This window comes from Lissotriton helveticus, chromosome 8 (assembly GCF_964261635.1).
Source record: "Lissotriton helveticus chromosome 8, aLisHel1.1, whole genome shotgun sequence".
Taxonomy (NCBI): Eukaryota; Metazoa; Chordata; class Amphibia; order Caudata; family Salamandridae; genus Lissotriton; species Lissotriton helveticus.
In genome coordinates, this window is record NC_136069.1 from 292,815,785 (window position 1) to 292,832,941 (window position 17,157).

The 17,157-nt window shown below is 48.7% G+C and overlaps 1 protein-coding gene across 1 annotated transcript in view; it reads right to left on the bottom strand.

Annotated features, from left to right (window-relative positions):
- Window positions 1-17,157, bottom strand: part of RDX (radixin) — a 596,536-nt gene that overhangs the window by 168,777 nt on the left and 410,602 nt on the right. The window lies entirely within an intron of this gene.

Genomic DNA, 17,157 nt, shown 5'->3' on the forward strand with positions numbered 1-17,157 from the left:
CTGCAATGGCTACGGCCTAACCCCACTAGCAGCGTGCCTGTCGCCCAAGAACTACCCTAAAGGAAGGGAAAAAGATAAAGTGGAGGAGGAGAAAGCAAATACACTCCCGGTCTCCCGTACCCTCCGCCAATAGCGACCACCCCGAGACTTAGTAAAACCAATATACAGTAAAATATACAAACCAGTCGGGGGAGTTTAATCAAAAACCACCCGACTCCCGTCACAGCATGGGCACAACCCCAACCTTGCATAAAGCTATTGTATCAAGCCCAAGCGATCTAGTTCAGCCCTGGCCAGTATGGTCTTTCATAAGAGTCTGTCTCACTCGAGCCGCCATCTTGATGGAAAAGGCAAAGCGTCCACAAAAGTTCATGTCGGTGCTGAAGGATCGAAAACAGGATAAAAGTTCACAAAGTCCACCCATCGAACGAGGAAAGGTGTCCAAGAACAGCGAGTATCTCCAACAGTCACTGAGGAACTTGTAACCACACAAAAGACTGTCTAAAGACGTATTAGGCGGCTGCAAAATCGGGCAGGAAACGCAGGCGATAAGCACGGGCTGGCTTGTTGTTAATTGGGAACCGCCAAGGCTCATTAAATCCGGGATCTGCACGGGGACCTCGATCTCAGGCGTGCAATGCATCGCTGGTACCGTAGCTAGCTGAGAACTGAACGAAGAATCATCCTCCGGTCCCAGGATACCATCCACTTTCACAATCAGTGTCTGGAACACAGCGATAGTGTGCGAATGGAGCGCCCCAATGGCGGCCATGACGGCCTGCAGCGATGGCGTGCCCTCCGTCCGCCCCATCCCCTCTCAATAGGCGATAGAGCCGGACTTGAACCCCGGAGGCCGGCTACTCCGGGGTAACAGGCCACGCAAATCCGATGTCGAGCAGTGGGCGCTCCTCGTCGTGCAGTATACACCTTCGCCGTTGGCGAGGGCCCCAGCCCGTCGACCCCGAGAGGGTAGCAAGGTCTCCGGGCACCAGACCCGGACTACGGCAGCCGGCGTGGCACGCTGCTGTGTCCGCGGTGTAGTCCGTTAGCGGGGTCGTCACCAAAAATCAACCATTCACAGCACACTTCGGGAGACCGGGCTCAGTCCAGGTCTCGTGGCCGATGTTGATCAATTCCAACCCGGGTAGGTTAGAAATCGAGTCCCCGGCTTCCACACGTTGTTAGGCCGAGAATGGAAACACGGCGTATCGTCGTCAGCCGAGAAGGTAGAAAACTCGGGGTTGCACCTTTAGAAGCAGAAAAACTTCACGAACACGGGAGTCTGGCGTGAGTTCAGGATTTAAGGCAGGATATTCGAGCTGCTGGCGGAGGTCGGCGGAGCCGGGAGCTTACGCGGCCATCTTGGTTGCTGGCGTAGCTCCTCCTCTTAGTTGCACTTTTTTAATAAATTTAAACAGAGACTGAAACCTCAATGACTCAGCAACACAGAAAAAGGTATTATTCAAGAGAATGACTTGTCCGATTAAGCTTTCTTTGCCTTTGCTAGATACAAGATGCAGAGACAGCTCATATTCTTTGTGTCCTGAGTGAAGAAAAACATGACCAAAGGTTTGTGAAAGGGCATGCCCACAACAAAACACTGAAACAGACTGAATGCTGGCACTGGCTTGATTGAGGGGAGGTAAAGATACAAATCTTCCTGCTCCATAGAGTTGTATCAAAACTAGACACATGGCACATTACTTACAAAGACACATGCAGGGAAGAGAAAAAGACTGTAGCGCAGGAGGGTGTGCAGAAAAAGTGTGTATTCTCGATACTATTAATCCAAAGATACACACTGTAAACTTCGACTTACATACAATGGGAGAAAACACATAAATACAAAGGGAAATCACAAATACACACTTTAAGGGAAAAGGGAGACCAAGGAAGTGCATTTTTACCAGGGATAGCCAGTACGGAAATTGAACTGCAGGTTAAAATGTCTGTGCCTCCTCAACTAGCAAGCAGCTGTCACTTGTTAGTCATCACAGGGTCTGGTCATGGGACAGGAAAAGGAATGTTGTGAAAAAGAACACAGTTGATCGCACTGCATCACCTCCACGGATACTAAAAACCGAAGCCTAATAAACCCCATTTTAAAAAAAGAGATAATGGGGAGTTCTAGTTGATTATGGGAGTTACAGACTGGCATCCAACATTATAGGTGGTGAGACGGAACTTGCAACACCAACTGACACTGAAGGAAATATTAATATATGGTTCATGGGATGTCAAGGAGGGTGAAAACATGTAGATGTTTGGGGGTCTTTAGTTCAATAGGTTAAGGTGTGCAATGGTTCACTGTCCACCCCCCACCCTTTTTTCCTCTCTTTTATGTGCATTATAAACATGTTGCTGTTGAATAACTGTACGACTAATTATTGGATAATCTGTTTAATTGTATCATGATTTTATCAATGTGGAACTTGTACTGCTTATATATGTTGAAAACTAAAATACAAGTTACAAAACTTCCCCACCCCCTCCAAAAAATATATAGTTGGGTGGGTGAGGGGGCCCTTTCACACTGCTCAAACGCAACACTGGAAACTCTCCAATCAAGCTGTGAGGCCTTTTTCCAGTCCATGAAGGAAGAGATGTTTTTGGCATGCTACAGACCCACTGGAGTCCCAAAAGCATGTTTCTTTAGATCCAGGGGTCAAAGGAAACTTCCAGGAACTGGTAAATTCACAAGTGCTGTGAAATACTTCAGCACTTCAACATGTACTCCCTGTCCTTTTCTCCTACTTGTAGGATAGTGATTTCCACTCTGAAGTGTTAAGGTTCATGCAATCCTGCCGATGGGATTCACAGCAGGTAGTCAGGTTAACCAAATACTGGACTTCAATTATTTTTGAAAACAGTGAAGAGCCAGGGCCATTTATCCCCTGTGATGTCCAAGGATGAAAGGCTTTATTATCTCAACTTCCTAACTTTTGTGGTGGCTAGTCAGTGTTAGCTTCACAGGTCTATTATCTGAATGCCATTTATTTGTTTCGTTAGGAGATTACGTTTTGTTCTTCAACTATGAGTTTAATATTTATAGCAGTCTTACTAAATATTCCTTCAGCAGCTCCTGCATAGCCTGAAGGATATTCTTTGTGCACGGACAACAATTTTCAGCCAAATACCCAATTTACCACTGCCTGCAGGGGAAATTTAAGGTTCCGTTCACAACCTTCCTTCACCAAAGTGGGAAGGAATCAGATGTGGCGCCCAAAGGCAGTTCTCAATAGAGCTGCTTCTTGAAACTGTTTTGTGTAGTCAATGACCACAAACACAGTTGCCTCTGGACATTGTGGAAGGTACCAACAATGTTAAACCCTACCCTCTTAAAATTAATTTCGACCACTGCATTGCCACTAGGAGTACCTTTCTCTGTACTAAAGACTTACTAATTTCCCAAGTAACACAAGCATTAAAAACACTCAATTTCAAAACACTTTGCAACAGAAAAGGAAAGAAAATCCTTTACCTTATATTGTTAATGTGTCAACAAGGTGGGCCAGTCATCCAGAAGTTCCAAAGCACCTGGAAGACTAACAATCTTTTTATGGATCTATGTTCTCAAAGGAACCACTAAAGAGAAGAGAATATTTTTATGCAACTATGCAAGTTTCCGCCTGAGCATGGATGGGTTTGTGCGAGCAGTCAAACGCAGTTCTTTAAGACTCTGAGATATTTGATGGAAAGCAGAATTATATATTTGAAGTAAAATGGTTTTTAACCATGGAATGTTTGTAACTATACATATGTACATCCAATGGCCGGTGGAGATATAAACGATGCCAAGAATCTGAGCTAGACAGTAATAGAACATTTCAAACAATTGAGAAAAGGGGAGGGGAGGGAGAGACAGGGAATCAGCATGGAAAAAGGAAGTGGGGGAGGGGATATGCTACCCTGCGGAATGCTGCTTCTACCAATAGATATAGAATAATGACTGACCCCCTCCCCCCAGTGGGATCTGTGGAAAAAAGTTGCATTGGTTGGGTCAATCTAAGGATCCGCAAGTATAGCGGACATGTTGATTCTCGAAACTACTCTAAGAGGTACCTAATACAGGGCTCCCACGTCTTGTCAACAGGGGAAGGTTGTGTGTTGCCACTGCAGTTAGTTTCTCCAATCTGAGAACCTCCCAAAGTTTATGTAACCAATCTTGGTGAGGTCAGTGCGCCATTTGGAGAGAATGACCTGTTTTGCGGCTCCCAGAGCCTGTGTAATTGCTCGCCCTTTACATGACTTAAGGGGAAAATTCAAGGGGTTGGGGAGTCCCAGAAGAATATAGCTGGGGAATTTAGGGATATCGGTGCCAAACCTGGTGTTTATTGCTCCTAGTACCCCATCGGTAAAGGAGGTAAGTCTGGAGCAATGCCATAGTATGTGCGTGAGTGCACCTATCTGACTGCAGGGCTGCCAGCATCCGCTATCTTTATTCATATTCCACTGAGCAACCCAAGCCGGGGTAAGGTACCAGTAGTGCGCAATCTTCAGGAACATTTCTTTGCTGAGGGTGTTCAGGGCAGAGGTCCAAGCTTGATGGAGAATGTCGCTCCAATCCTTCTCTGTAAGGTGCGCATCCCACTCCGTCTCCCATCTACACAGCGCAACAGATTTTATTGGCTTCCATTGGGTGATGAGAAAGGTATAGATGTCAGATAGAATCCGTCTGTGCGTAGAGGCAGGCTAGCATGAGGACAAAGCCAGAGTTGTCAGCCAGTGGCAGATGGTGATGTATTGCCAGTAAGCTGTGGAGGGGATTCCAAAACGCCGATTGGATCTGTGGAAAATCCATGAGGCCATTCACTTCAAACGTATCACATCACACTTTACAATTAGCCCCTTGCCAAGCTGCAAAGGCGGACCCACCTTGCGTCGGAGGAAAATTCGGGTTTCCTAATATTGGAGTCTGCGGCAAAAGAGGGGTGGACAGGCCTTGTCCTAGTTGTAAACTCCCACCATGGCAAGCAACACTGGAAAAATGTATATACCCGGGGGTCGATGAGGCTTTGGCAACCAGGTCGCCTTCCAAATCAAAATTCCTGCCACTGTTTGGTCAATAAAGAATCAAGTGTTTTTCAGTGCTATTCCAGGACCACTATATCATGTACCTCAGCTGCGCAGCCTGGTTGAAACTTTGCAAATCAGGGACCCCCAGCCCACCCTCTGACTGTGGGAAATATGCTCGGGATTTAACCATCCATGCTCTTTTGTTTTCCCGGATAAAGTCCTATATGAGGGACTGCAGCATGTCCAGCATGCGAATTGGGGGTGGGGGGAATGGTGGGGGCGCTGAAGTTGCAGTGTGTGAATTATGTAGAGGGTTTTAGGTAAAAGGCGACCCAACAAGGAGAGGCCAAAGTTCCTCTATTTGGAAACGTCTGACCACATGTCTGCAAGAAAGCCACCATAGTGGCAGGCCGCTGTATGTTCGAGGGTCGAAAGTACGTGTAGACTAAATAACGTATACCTTGATCTGCCCATTTGAACGGAAACTTGGATGTAATTTGCATCTGGGCTGCATCAGAAATAGTCAAATTGATATTGAAAACCTTCTGCAGATTAGTTTTGAAACCGGAGGCTTTCCCAAATGCTTCTAACTCCTCCATCACCGCAGGCAAAAAGACTAGGGGGTGGGGAGGGGGAGTGGGATAAGGGTACGTGGTCAGACAGGGTCAGCAGGATGTTGTCTGCATATAGCATAGTTTTATGTTCTCTACGCCCCATTTGAATGCCTGCAATCTGCGGGTGTCTGCGAACCCGCTGTGCAAAGGGCTCCATGTATACAGCAAAGAGTAGAGGGGTTAGGGGGCAACCCAGTCTGGCACCATTGGCGATCAGAAAGGGCGGGGATAGTATTCTATTAACCGGTACCCTGGCCTTAGGGGATGTATAGCAGCATTGAATCCATTGACAAAACCGTGGACCCAAACCCATACGGACCAAGACCACTTGGAGATGTGGCCAACGTACGCTGTCAAATACCTTCACTGCATTGATACACCTACTTAACAAGTCAATCTCTTGCCAATCATATTCATGTTTCTTACATGCTGTCTTTTCTGGGTACCAATGAAAGAAAGAGGCTGGGGGAATTTGTGAAACTTAAGGAGGAAATAATGTATAAATAGGGAGAAAGAAAGCCAACCATGAAAAGAAAACCTGTTCATTCCGCTCCCTTCACTACAATCAAACAGACTGAGAAGGTTCCTAATCCAGTGTGCTTACTGCATGGAAGAGCCCTATTATGTAAATGTAAATGTAAATGTAGTATACTTGTAAAGCGCACAGCTGCCCCAGCAACGGGGCGTCCCGGCGCTGTATAACTCTGGGGAACCCGTCCTGGCTTTCCCTGTGGGATGGTTCCTTGCTGGGAGTCCCCAAGGTGGAGCCAGGCATCCCCGGAATTGGTGGGGCCGTTGTGGAGATTAGGCAAGCTAATGCCCAGAGTTGCCGAGTGGAACCCCTGATTAGAGTAAGCACCGAAGCGAGAATTATCGAGTCCGCTGACCAAGGTCCTCGACCCTGCCGCGTCGGGAATTGAACCCTGGTCCCAGGCTGACTTCTGCTCTCAGGCCTGCTGCCTCTAACCAGTGAGCCACACTACTCCACTATTAGCAATGTGAATTGGTGTACGAGGCTCATCTGCCAACGCGTACACAGAAATGTGTTGTGGAATGTTACTAGGCAGAGGATGGCAACCCACTGGAATGCCAAAGGGAAGGTATTGCCTTTCTTTACAATCTAAGCCTAGCAGAATGAAGAAAGCTGCTTTTACATGTGCGCTGACTGAATTGGTATCCCATTTCCAACAGAGGACCGATAATATCAGCAAAGAGGCAGGTATCAGGGGCATACAAAGATTGAAAACTCGCAGTTACACAAAGGGTAGGATGTGCAAACATTCTTTTGACACTTGGATCCCTATACATGGACCTCCTCTGGTGCTTAGGGTGTTTCCAGGTAATGAGTAGTTTTTTGTTATACACGTTAAGCTCTAAGAATGGCATAGCTATGAAGGTTTCATAATCCTTAACCCAAGAGGAAAATGACCGAAACACTTGAACTAACACTTTCAATAAATGAGAAAAATACCTATCATGTTTGACAAACATACTCTGGGTCTGCAATCTGCTAAATTCCAGAGAGTCCATGGGAGTCAAAGCAGAAGACAGAAATGAAAAATTCAGTTTGGTTAATAACCGCATGTTGTAGGAAGCTGGCTCTCCAGATAGTACAACAAAATGAGGTACACTGAGCAGAGAGTCCAGGCGACACCTTATAAGTTAACAGGCGTTAACATAATAATCCCTTGTTCTTTTGAGGTAGTGGTGGCGAGCAGTTTAGACTTATCAGAAGATTAGGTTAAGCATTTGTTGCACACACAGAGTCAGAAAGTGAGACGCACTCAAAGAAACCTGACACCAATTTATAAAAATAACACAGATTTTATATTTATTTAGATCCCAAAATCATAGTACTTTGAGATAGTGATTTTTCAAATAATGGAAAATGCATTGTATTTGTATCTTTAAAGCGGCAATGTTATTCTATAGCGGATAACATACGGCATAAGGTCCCTTGTCAACGACTTATAGGACTGTTTTTCTGGACTTAAGGTGAGTATGGGGCAAGGTCCAAGGCAGCACCAACAGGTCACCTCGGTCGGCTCTGGGGGCATCCGGTTGCAGTGGTGCTTTTCTGCATCAGGTGACCCGCTAAAGTCAATGGGAGACGTCCTGTTAAAAAGAGGCTGCAAGCGGGGACTGGAGGGCTGGTCTGGGTTTAACCCACAGGGGGGCTCAGGTCTTGGGCACATGGACACCATCTGTCCACTTGAACTCGGGCTGGGGGCGCTCGTGTGCAGTGGGGGTTTGTCCGGCGGGGGCCACACTGTTGAAGACTTCTGAGGTTCTCAGTCCCTGCAGAACGAGGCTGCAGGCGGCGACTGGGGAACCAGTCTGGCTAAACCAAATGGTGATCTCCGCTCCGGAGGGTCTCAGGACCATGTTGGTACCATCGCCTCCCTCAGACTCTGGCTGCGGTGTGTGGGTGCAGGTATGCTTTGAGGTATCAGGTTGCGGTCACTCAGTGGCTCACTCTGGGTCTTGGGGACCTGGTGAAGAGGGGAAACCGGCCATCAGGGCCACTCTTGGTGCTAGCCTGGCAGACCCTGACGTCCCTCGACAATAGTTCTTGCTTTATTCTGTGGAATACGAACTGGACCACCAACAAGCCTTAGTTGCTGCAAGTGCTTGTGAACCCAGGGTATTGGTGCTGGGTGGCTATTGGGGGTCCTGGTGTCTCCAAATTTTGCAAGGACACTGATATGACCTTCTGGATCACGAAGACCATTCTGAGGTCACGCTGCTCCTTCGGTGAGCCTGATAGGTAGCAACAAGGTGAACCAGCAGATGCTTTGCGGTGCCTGCAGACGCAGGGGAGCAGCTCCTCTACTCCAAGGGAGATCTTTCCCAGTAGTTGAGGTGCTGAGCAGTCCTCCAAGGGTTAGGGGGAGTAATTCCAGCTCTTGGCGAAGTCGGTCCGAGCTATAGTGGAAGTGAAAGCAGCCTTGCAGGGTTGGCATCAATCTTTGGTGAAGGTCTTCAGTTCACGCTCTCTTTGATCCTTCTTTCTTCCTCAGCTCCCAATCATCTAATCTGATTTCCTGGTGTCAGGGAACCACTTAAATACTCAATTTAGGGGCATTAGGAAGAGCGAAGGGTAGTAGCCAATGGGCAACTTACCCCTGGGGTTACTACACCCTCTGGATGACCACTTTTGGTGGGGAGTGGGCATCACCCTGTTCCAGAATTTCTAATTCTACCACATGCAAGATGGTGGAATTCTCTTTTGTGTTCACTTCAGGCTGTCCACCTTAGGGGTGTGACTAGCCAGAGGTGCAACACGCCTCCTTGCATAGCTAATTTCCTGCCCTGGTGCCAAATGGTCCTCAGGGCAGGGGGTGGCATCTCCCTCATGTCTGGGGGAAGCCAGGCTTGCATATCAAAGGCTGTGGGCTCTTTAAAGCTCCTGCCTTAACATGCTCATTTTCTAGCCATCCTGCTGGAGAAGGAGTAAACAAGTCCTGCCAGAGATGGCATTGTTTCAGACCGTAGAGTGGGGCTCCCACATTCTAGGAGGTGAGAAACTAGTCTGTGGTGGCAGGCTGGATGTGACCAGTCAAGATAGCACACAAGAGGACTAGTGGGTTCACGGGGTACCTCTAAGGTACCCTCTGGGTGCCTGTATTAATAAACCCATCACTTAAATCAGTGTGGGTTAATTAATACGAGGTGTTTGATACCAAACACCATAGGTTTCAGTGAAGCCATTATGTAGCTGGAAAACTCGTTTTGACCAGTGCCCAGTGCATACCTTTAGATGGCTTCCCTGCTCACTTGAATATCCAGCAATGGAAGTAGACATTATAGAGGCATATCTGCTCATCCAGATATGTGCTCACATGTAGTATAATGCACCCTGTCTTAGGGCTCCAAGGCCTGCGGTAGGTGTGACACACATAGCCCATGCAGTGTTTTTGGTATGGCACGGAGTGTGCCATGTCATGTTTTCAAACATCATTTGCACCATGTCACACAGGTTGCAAGGGAAGTCTGGGTGAAATTTGTGTGTGGGTACCTTAGGGTGGCACATTTATGCTGCTGCCTCAAGTACCCTGTTTAGTACCCATGCCCTAGGTACCTGGGATACCATTTACTAGGGATTTACAGGGGTGCTAAAGTGCCTGGCCAATTGTGAAGCAATCAGACATCACTTTGTTTTAAGGAAGGAGCACTGGCACGGAGGTATGTTTAGCAGGCTTCAGTGCACTGTCAGAGTTGAAAAATAGGCCTCTAGCAGTTAAAAAGGGGCAAAAAGGAGAGAGGACAACTTCAACAAAAATTGAGTTTCCTACACATGTACCCAAACGTTCCCACAGGTTCCAAATTAATTTCTTTCCTCAGTCTGGAAATACAAGAAAAAAAAAGGTGGCACCAATGGTATTCCTGCGGATATATGAAGGTCACATGCACAACAAGTATGAATCATTTTAATTCCTTAATATGTACACCATTCAGTCAGTATGTAGTGACTTTTCATTATATAAATTCATTCAGGTTTGTTGTACAAAAGAATTCAATTGTAGGCAATGAAAATACAAATTTAAATGTTGTAAAACTCTCTAGATGATGTAGTGCTTTAAACAAAATCAGGTTTGTAGGGACGGAAAAGTCCTCTACTTGGTAATGGATGCACACCCCTGCCATGAGCGCCCAACTGTACTGAGGTCTATATTGTTGCCATAGGAGAACACAGATCATTCGTGTGCACCATGACATAGGCCCGTCTCACAGATTACGGTCTTGTTTGACTGGGAGAGGGTAGCCAAAGAGCTACCCCCATAGTGGTGGAAGGCTACTGCTTTAGCCAGGAGTTAAGCAGCAAGAGCACGGTGGTGGCCGCATACTGTGTAGTGATCAGTAGGAGTGCATAGGTCCTTATTAACCTGTGTCACTGAGTGAGGTCTACAGGCTCACTTGCGCTTAAACGTTCCACTCCTGTGAGCTTAACTCGCCACCCATGGCTACATCAAAATGGTATGAAGGGCTGTGCAGTTCAGAAGGTGGATCTGTGCTGTGTGTATGTGTGCCTGTGGAGGGTGCCATACCGGCACAATGCAGTACTGAGTAGTGCATGCATGGCATATGCAAGTGCTGGAAGTGCATTTGCCAGAGAGTGGTACAGTACCTGAAGGATGTAGTGCTGTGAAGTGTGTGCAGGATAAGTGTGTGCTGTGTGTATGTGTACTTGGGAGTGGTACAATACACACAGAATGCAAGTGCTGAATTTATGTCTGCCTAGGTGTGATGCTGTACATGGAAGATGCAATAATGTGCAGTGCATGTATGCTGTATACATGCAATGTCTGTATGGGTGACTGGATGGTACAATACATGGGGGGCCTTCAGTACCATTTTGGGAGGCCCATGTCTGCATAGTGAAACATGGAGTGGAGGTAGAGAGATTCCCCTTCTATGTCCACACCTTTAATATAGTACCCCCTTCCTCATGGGCTCAGAAGGCCTTCCTTAGAAGTGACTGCCACATATTTAAAATATTGCTTTGACCCTGCCAAACATGGTGAGGGCAAAGTAGAGTTCGAGCAGTTTGCACTGCTCCTGCAGTATGCATTGGCAGGACTGCTGTTAGTTTGCTTCAGTCACTCAGGGTGGCACACCAGTGCTTAATGCCCTGGTGACCCCATTAACTCCCTTGCCCACCACTGGTACCAGCTACCAGTGACTTATAAAGAGGTTCAAGTCCTTGCAAATTGAGGTTGCTAATACACAGCAGTTTTAGGATAGGGACACTGGCACTGGAGCCTGGTTAGCAGGCTTCAGTGCACTGTTCGAGTTGAAAACCAGGATCTAGTAGTCCAAAAGTAGGGGGGACACCTGCAAAAAGCCTGTTTTCTTACAGAGCCCCCAAAATGTGTCATCTGCCAAGCAGCCAGAAGGGCTGTGTGAGAGAGGAATCTCTGAAAGACATCTGCCTGTGACCAGGACTGGGGGCCAAGATCTGCTAGGCTCCCCGCTGGGTGACCTGACCTGGAGCCTGGAGCACCAGCGCCAGCCTCCTAGCCAAGACCAGTGAGTCCTGGAAGTAAGAGGAGAGCAATGGAGGGAGTGAGGTCTAGAGGGGAGCCTTGTTGAGTGGATGTATTGTGTGAGGAAATGATTGCTGCACCGATCGGGTCGTTGCCCATGTGCAGGAATGAGTTGGCTGGTCCCATGTGCGAGGAGAGGGCTGCTGTGAAAATAGTCTTGCGAATGACTGTCCTGCAGTAAGGGCCAAAGCCTTGTGCAGTAATAGACAGTAACCCAGTATGGCAGGAGGGGCACCAGTGGTAAAGACTGCTGCGAGGCAAGGGCCAAAACCATGTACCGTAGCCGCTGATAACTTTGCCATGTTTATTGGGCTGGAGCCTGTGAACAGTAAACAGTGGTGACCCAATGTGTCGGAAGGGGTCACTGGAAGTACCAAGGACTACGACCTGTTCTACCCTGTTGGATAAATGAGGACTGTGGAAGCACTGTTGCACAAGTTACTACTTGTGTAACGATATATCTGTAAGAGACATTAGTTAGTGATAGATTCCTTACCTTAGACTATCCCCAGGCGTCAGACTGGATCTGGAAATGTTTTGCGTAGCATTACCCTTGCGCGTCGGTAGGCGTCGTCTGCGGCTCCGCGTCAGTCGTCGGCGTCGTGGGCGCCGTGATGACGTCGTCGTACTTAGACACCGCCTCCGCGTGCTGACGTCAGTTCTTAGACACAGCTTTTCCGCGTCAGAAGCGCTGAGCCATGTTACAAACCAACACTGGTGCCATTGAAACTAGGGCCCTGAAAGGGGACAACCCTAACCCTAGATATCGGTTCACAGAACGGGGAGGATGGGTGGGTCGGTAAGGAATCTATCACTAACTAATGTCTCTTACAGATATATCGTTACACAAGTAGTAACTTGTGCATCTGAAAGAGACACGCTAGTGATAGATTCCTTACCTTAGAATAGATACCCCAGCAATACCAGCCCCGGTGGTGGGTCTGCGAACCAATAATCACACCAGAAAGTCCTGGAGGACAGAACGGCCAAAGAAGCCATCCCTCCGGACTTGGCTGTCCAGGCAGTAATGTCTTGCAAACGTGATCCACCGGAAGATGGTCCTCTTGTGCACCGCTTTCCCCTTTTTAGCGCCACGTAACCAACAAAGAGTTGGTCATCCACCCGGAACTGGCGTGTGCGATCCAAATAGAATGAGAGCGCACGTTTTGGGTCCAGACGGTGGAGCCGCTCTTACTCTTTAGAGGGATGCGGTGGCAGAAAGAAGGTTGGCAAGGTGATAGACTGCCCGATGTGGAAGGCTGTGACAACCTTGGACAGGAAAGATGGCTTAGTACGCAACACAACTTTGTCCGGATGGACAGAAAGAAAAGGTGGAGTACAAGAAAGGGCCTGGAGCTCACTCACTCTCCTGGCAGAGGTGATGGCAACCAGGAAAGCAGTCTTCAGAGTAAGAAGGCGTAGAGGACAGTTGTGAAGTGGCTCAAAGGGAGCACACAGCAGAAATGTAAGAACAAGGTTTAAGTCCCACTGAGGCATCACAAACGGAACAGGAGGAAACGTGTGTGTGATGCCCTTTAGAAATCTATTTACAATAGGGGACTTGAACAAAGAAGGTTGATCAGGCAGCCTCAGAAAGGCTGAAAGGGCAGAAAGGTAGTCCTTGATAGTGCCCAGAGCAGAGCACTGCTGGGCAAGAGAAAGAAGGAAGAGAAGAACCTCAGAGAGAGGGGCAGCAAGAGGATCCACAGCCTTTGCTGTGCACCATGCCACAAATCTGTTCCACCTGCAGGCGTATACCGACTTTGTGGAAGGACGCCTGGCTGCCAGAATGACATTACAGACTTCAGGAGGCAAGTCAAATGGCCTCAACTGTCGCCGCTCAATCTCCAAGCATGGAGGTGGAGACTGGAAAAGTTCGGGTGGAGGACCGTCCCCTGCTGCTGCGACAGAAGGTCCTCCCGAAGAGGCAGACGAACCAGGGGATCGACTGACATACTGAGTAGCTCTGGATACCAGTACCTTCGTGCTCAGTCCGGAGCCACAGGGATGACTTGGCCCGGTCGCGCTTGATCTTTTTCAGCACTCTGGGCAGAAGTGGTATAGGCGGAAAGGCGTACAATAGACCGCAACTCCACTTGCGACAAAAAGCGTCTCCGAGCGAGTGCCACCTTGATAATTCCAACGCGCAGAACTGATTATTATTATTATTATGCGTTCTTATATAGCGCTCGATTACCCGTAGGCATCTCGGCGCTTGCCTTGGGAATCCGTCCTGGCTTTTTCCCTGTGAGATACCCGTACTGGGCATCCCCAAGGTGAAAGCCAGGCATCCCGCCGCGGGGGGGGGCGTAGTGGAGATTAAGCAAGCTGATGCCCAGAGCTGCAGAGTGTGAACCCGTGATTCGAGTAGGTACCGAAACGAGAATTATCGAGTCCGTGGATATTTGGGCTTAAGACCCTGCCGCGTCGGTCCCGGGTCTGACCTCTGCTTCAGGGTCTACCTCCTCTAACCAGTGAGCCACACTTCTCCTGATGACATTGCGCGTTCTCTTCGGTGGCGAATAGATCTAACCGAGGCTCTCCCCATTGCTGAAAGAGGCCTAGCGCCACGTCCGAGTTCAGACGCCATTCGCGATCCATCATGCACCGACGGCTGAGCTTGTCCGCCCTGGCGTTCAGAGAACCTGCCAGGTGTTGAGCCACCAGGGTCACGCCCTGGCGTTCCAGCCATTGCCAGAGGCGCAGAGCCTCCTGGCAATGGGTCCACGACCCCACCCCGCCCTGTTTGTTGCAGTACCACATGGCGGTGGTGTTGTCCGTGAACACCTGCACTACACTCCCCCGGACAAAGGGGAGGAATGCCTTCAGTGCTAGACGAATCGCCCGTAACTCCAACAGGTTGATGTGGAGCCGGGCCTCCGCCGGAGACTGAATATGCTACTTACCAGTATGCATCTGTTCTTGGCATGTAGGGCTGCTAACATTCATATCTATTGCATAGATCGCCTCCTAGTGTTGGGTCCGGATGATTGCACATTGTTGTCCTGGAAGAGTCTTCCAAGTATCACGAGATAGGTGGCTCCTCCCCTGGACTACAGTGCGCATGGGAATCGACTCCATCCCCAGATTGTTTTTAGCCATTGTGGCAAAGATGGAGTGCAATAGTAGAAATGATGTCCATGCTAGTGATGAAATGCAAGAAGTAATCTGCAGCTGCTACAGGCGCCGGGGAGGAGGGTGGGCGATATGAATGTTAGCAGCCCTACATGCCAAGAACAGATGCATACTGGTAAGTAGCATATTCAGTTCGAGGCATGTGGGCTGCTATATTCATATCTATTGCATAGAATACATAGCAGTCCCCTCATTAACGGCGGCCGCCCGTGCCAGCTGCAGAAGTCTGAAAAAGAGTTTTGAGAACAGCCTGTCCTACAGCTGCCTGCTGCTTGGAGTGCACATCTACACAGTAATGTTTGGTAAATGTATGTGGTGTAGCCCACGTGGCTGCTCTACAAATGTCTTCCAAAGGAATGTTACCTAGGAATGCCATGGAGGCCCCCAACTTGCGTGTGGAGTGTGCCCTGGGGGGGACCGTTAAAGTGCGTTTAGCCTTCTGATAACAAATCTGAATACATTTAACGATCCACCTGGCTATTCCAGCTTTGGAAATAGGGTTGCCTTTGTGCTGTGCTGAGAAGGCAACGAAAAGTTGCTGTGTCTTTCTAAAGTGTTGTGTTCTGTCAATGTAGTACATTAATGCCATTTTAACGTCCAGCGTGTGGAGCATTCTTTCTGCTACTGTTTCTGGGTTTGGAAAGAATGCGGGCAGTTCAATCGTCTGATTGACATGAAACTGTGACACCACCTTTGGAAGGAACTTGGGGTTAGTGCGGAGCACTACCCTGTTTGAATGCACTTGTATAAATGGCTCTTGTATTGTGAGCGCTTGTAGCTCACTAACACGTCTTAGAGACGTGATAGCAATGAAGAAAGCCACTTTCCATGTCAAGAACTGAACCTCACACGAATGTAGAGGCTCAAAAGGTGGGCCCATCAACCTAGTGAGGACCACGTTGAGATTCCATACTGGAGCGGGTGGGGTCCTGGGAGGAATGACCCGCTTCAGCCCTTCTAGAAAAGCTTTAATGGCAGGCACCCTGAAAACAGAGAGATGCTGCCTGTTTTGAAGATAAGCCGCTATGGCGGATAAGTGTATCCGAATGGAAGCGTACGCTAGATTGCATTTGTAAAGATGCAACAAATAGCAGATGATGCTTGGAATGGATGCATCTAGTGGGTTTATGTTATGTGCTGTACAATAAATGACAAACCGCTTCCATTTTGCTACATAGCAAGCTCTTGTAGTGGGCTTCCGTGCCTCCCTGATGATGTCCATGCATTCTGGAGGCAAATTAAGGTAGCCAAACTCTAAGACCTCAGGAGCCAGATCGCCAGATTGAGCTGTTGCGGATCTGGATGCTGAATGTCGCCATGGTTCTGCGTCAAGAGCCTGGGTGTGAGGTGCAGCCTTTGATGCGGTACCACGGAGAGTTCTAGAAACGTGGTGTACCGTGGTTGGCGTGCCCACGTTGGAGCAACCAGGATGAGTGTCATCGAGTGTTGCTTTAGCTTTCTTGCCACCAGCGGTATTAGAGGTGCTGGGGGAAAAGCGTACGCAAATCTACCTGACCAGTTCATCCATATCGCATTGCCCTGCGATTGTGGGTGAGGGAACCTGGCGGCAAAGCTTTGGCATTTTGCGTTTTCCCTTGTGGCAAACAGGTCTATCTCTGGATGACCCCACTGCTGGAAGTACGGGCGGAGTACTGATGGATGTATCTCCCACTCGTGCATTTGATGGCTGTACCTGCTGAGCAGATCCGCCATCTGATTGTCCTTGCCCGGGAGGTGTTCCGCCATGAGGAAAATGTTCCTCTGAATGGCCCACTTCAACATGCTCTGAGCCAGATGAGACAGCTGTGGAGAGTGCGTACCTCCCTGCTTCTGGATGTAGTACATGGCAGTCATGTTGTCCGTCCGGATCAACACGACTTTTTCGCACAGATGTACCTTGAAGGACTTGAGTGCCATGAAGATTGCCATCAACTCTAGATAGTTGATGTGCATCTTCTTTTGCTGTGTCGTCCATAGTCCCTGCACCGTGTAGTGGAGCACATGAGCTCCCCATCCCTGGAGAGAAGCGTCCGTCGTCATGATGATCTGCGGCACAGGCTCCTGGAACGGTCGGCCCTTGCAAAGGTTGTGTGGAGTCCACCAATGCAGAGAGCGGTATGCCCGACCGGTCACCAACACTAGGTCTTTCAATTGTCCTTGAGCCTGTGTCCACTGATGCGCCAAGCATTCTTGGAGCGGACGCATATGCAACCTTGCGTGCGGGACTATGAAGATGCAGGAGGCCATCATGCCTTTCAACTGCATAAACACTCTCGCTGGGAGTGAGTGTTGCGGTTTGAACCTTTGGATGAGCGACCGGATGTTGTCGATCCTCACCTGGTTCG